Genomic DNA, 3699 nt, shown 5'->3' with positions numbered 1-3699 from the left:
GACGACGGTGTGCAAGGAGTGTACTTCTCTACCCCCGGCACAGAACAGAACGGCCGTCCCCACCCCACCCCGTTGGGCTGCTCGGTCACCCCAAGGGCTGGGCAGGGCTGCCCGGCGGGGTGAGCTCGGAGCCAGGCCCCCTCATCTCTTCCTCCCCAAGTGGGGCTCGCACAGCCCTGGTGACGCCCCAGCTCAGCGGCAGATGGAGAGGGACGGGGCCCCACGCTGGTGGTTGTCCCCCGGTCCAGGAGTAGGTGACCCTCCTCCGAAGAATCCTCAGTCACAGCCTAATACTACGTCACAAGGCCTGTGCCGCTCGCCTCCCTGCATCTCAGCCCGTGGGCATCTCGCTACCCCACGTCATCCAAGGAGGGCGACAGCAGGACGGCCAGACATTTTGAAAGAGACCACATCCACCTCACTTTTATTGGAGCGTGTTATGATTGTTCTGTTTTATTGCCAGTTTTTACTGTTCATCGCTTACTGGGCCTGGGTTATAAATTAAGAACTTTACCGTGGGCGCGGATGTAACAACAACAACAAAAAAAACATAGTCTAGGTAGGGCTGGGTACCACCTTTGGTTTCAGGCCTCCACTGGGGGTGTCGGGACGCACCCCCCGTGGAGAAGGGGGGACAGCTGTATAGCAAAGAAAAACAAAGAGAGAAAGCAATGCCAGGTGACACCGAGCATCTCTTTTTATGGCCGCCTGTGGAAAAACGCCTTGCATGTCATTTAAATTTCCCTTGTGTTCCCAAGCTTGGAAGAAGACTTAAAAGTACTTAGAATCCCAACTACTTATATAACCTTTTGCCTCTTCCAGCGCTTGCGATGTGCACGTGTCCATCCCCACGTGCTGGGAGGGAGTTCAAGTTCTGTTTCCATCCAGCTGCTTGCTCGCAGGCACCTTCTCTACGAATCACTCCTCCGCAGGCACGTCTTGGGCATCTGGGGTCTTTCCAATTTTTTCGCTGCTATGAATAGCGCCGCAGTAAACACCCTTGGGTAAGCTGCTTTAGAAAAAAATAAAAAAATAAAAATCCTTCGCGTATCTCGTTAGAACGTGGCTGTTTGCCTCTCCCTGGTTTACGAGGGCCGGGGAGGGAAGGGTGCCCTCGGACCGCCGTCAACAAGGCTGTCGCGTGGGGTCGTGGCTGGCGGCGGGGGCAGAGGCGGCTGCGGGGCAGCTGGCCGGTGGCACAGGGCGCGGCCCTGGTCCTGACCTCCTGGCTTCCCTTTGGCCCCCCTTCCCGCCGCTGGCACCCGCCCTCTCGCGTCTGCCCCTCATAGCTGGCATTCTCCAGGATTCCGTGGGGCACCGACCGGCCAGTTACCCAGTGGTTTCCATTTACGTTGCCAGCAGGCTCGGTCTGACCCTCGGGGTCCGTATCCCTCCGGGAGGCTGTCCCGTTGGTCCCACGTGAGGCCACAAGGCTCGAAGGTCCGGGGGCTGCCCAGACGTATAATGGGGCAGGATTTAGAACGGGAGCCAAGCCCAGTGTGACTCCATCTCCCAAGGGGGTGTCACAGTCCACTCCCCCACGTGATGACCGGCCACCGCCCCCATCCAACCGGCTCCCTGGGCTTCCTCACATGTGGCCTGGGGCAGAGACAAGCCCCAGCCCTCAGGGCTTTTCAGCATCCCTTTGGCCAAAGCCTGTCATGTGCAGGCCCCAAGACATCTTGGGAGGGTAATACCCAAGGACACGCGTGTTGACACGGAACCCCACATGGAACCTAGAAAATTCAGCAGAAAATACCTTTCCTTCTCCATCAGAAGTCTGACTCCTCTCTGGATCCGGTCACTGCGAATTCTTCTTGTGAAATCTCGTGGATAGCATAATCCTATCGTATTTGTTTTGCTACTTTGGCTACTTTTGCTAAAGGTGCTCACCCGTTGAGCCTAAACACGGTTGAAGACACACCACAAAGTCTGCAATTGCGCATTAGCACTCTTGTTTGCACTTGTACATGCAGGAAGTGGTTCCCGGACGGGGACGCGAGGCCAGCCTGCAGACAGGCCGCTCCCGGGGGAGGAGAAGCAGGCTCCTGTGGGGACGTCAGGGCGCAGGACGGATAAGAGGTGTTCCTGGGAGCTCCTGAGGAAGGAGACGGATGAAGCAAGGCTGGGTGGACTGCTCTGTGGCCCCATGGGAGCCCGGAGCTGGAGCAGCCCGAGTAGCTACCACTGCACAGCCATCAGCCACGGGAGGCAGCTGCCTGGGCAGAGGGGGTTCTCGTTAGCCAAGGCAGATGGGGGATGGGCGAGGTGCCCGGGTGTGCACATGTCACCAGGTCACATCGGCTGGGGCTCAGAGTGCAGAGGAGCGGGACCGAGAGGCATCCCACGACCACATCCGAGCTGGCTACCCAGCATCAGGTCTGCCCTTGGCAGCTCCCCTAGAGAAGCACAGCCCTGCCGGGCCCCCCGGGCTCAGCTGATCCCACCCAGCATCCGAGCGCACGCGAGGCTGATCCAGACAAGCCCATGAACCCATCTCTCTCGTGTATGTAGAGTTTACCTGTAGCAGGATTTGTCCGAGGGCTTGGATGCTGCTGCTGGGTCAGCAGCTCTGCATCATCGGGGAGGCCTCTTCTTGCAGCTGATCCTGGGGGAGGTCAGCTCATGTTCATGATTCATAACCACCTCCCTGGGCCAGGCCTTGGGTATCCACCGCTCCTGCGCTCTTACTAACACCTCGGGGCTTGCAATAAATGGCGATTCCCACAAGGCCCTGCCAGCGAAGCTGCTCTTCAGTGACCCCATCCAGAGTCTCCTACGCTCCCCTCCTGCCCACCGTCTCCCCACACCTGCCTCCTAGAGAGGGTGCCAGGACTGGCCCGGGACCTCCAACACCTCCAGGAGGGCCTTCTGTGGGGCCAGACTAGGCCGTGAGCCCACAGCGGACCTGCACCCAGAGCCTGCTAAGAGTAGGTGCCTGACAGAGACGCAACAGCCCAGCGCTGTCAAACCCAGGTGACCACTCTTAGGGCAAAGTACTGAGGACGGATCGTCAGATGTGTCTGTGATGGAGGAGGGGCACAGGGTGACTGGGAGGGAGGGAGAGGACGTGAGTAGGAGGTTCTTGTGTTCCCTCCACCCCGTCTCTTTCTCTCCATCACAGACACACACTTGCCGGGATTCCAGGACATCTACCCTTTTCTCAGCTGACAGTCCTTCCAGAATTTTCCATACACCACAGCTCCCGGTTCCCCAGCTGGCTGATGGCTGCAGTCAGCAGCGTGGTGTCATCCTGTCCTACTCGCAGAGCCCTTGGGTCCCTGATCTGGTCCCTCTCTACACCGGTACCTCCAGGATCTGGCCTGGAGTAGGAGCTTCCGTGCTTTTTGCTGAAATGAACTGCAGCAGCGACAATGATCCAAATGGTTAATGCATCAAAGATGTCCCCTTGTGGGGGGGGGGGTGGATGGGACCATTGCCCTGGGGCCCCTCAGCTGGGGCTCTGCAGCTGTTGACGGGGAAAGTGACCACAGCTGGTCACGGATGGGGCCCCTTGGGAGAGCATTTCGCTGGAGCACGTCCACCTTCTGCACGCCGAGCGAGCATTTCCTGGTAGAGACGCTGGGTATTTATTGAGACCACGTTTACACCCACTGAGACATGTCAGGTGTGAGTGTGCAGTTTGTCCCGGCCCCGGAGGAATGGCCCGTGTGGCCACAGCACCCGGCGCCAGGGCTC

At 58.9% G+C, this 3699-nt stretch overlaps 1 long non-coding RNA gene across 2 annotated transcripts; it reads right to left on the bottom strand.

Moving 5' to 3' along the window:
• Window positions 1-435: 435 nt before the first annotated feature.
• Window positions 436-2973, bottom strand: LOC144293502 (uncharacterized). Of its 2 annotated transcripts, none has more exons than XR_013360726.1 (3): window positions 2522-2973; window positions 1760-2098; window positions 436-1012 (listed from the first exon to the last, which is right to left on the bottom strand). It is a non-coding gene; the product is annotated as an uncharacterized LOC144293502 (long non-coding RNA). The 2 variants fall into 2 exon arrangements; XR_013360725.1 differs by having other exon boundaries at window positions 436-1009.
• Window positions 2974-3699: the final 726 nt, after the last annotated feature.

The sequence above is a fragment of the Canis aureus genome, chromosome 21 (assembly GCF_053574225.1).
Source record: "Canis aureus isolate CA01 chromosome 21, VMU_Caureus_v.1.0, whole genome shotgun sequence".
Classification (NCBI taxonomy): domain Eukaryota; kingdom Metazoa; phylum Chordata; class Mammalia; order Carnivora; family Canidae; genus Canis; species Canis aureus.
The sequence above is the reverse complement of the archived record's forward strand: the minus strand, read 5'-3'. Positions and strand labels throughout refer to the sequence as shown.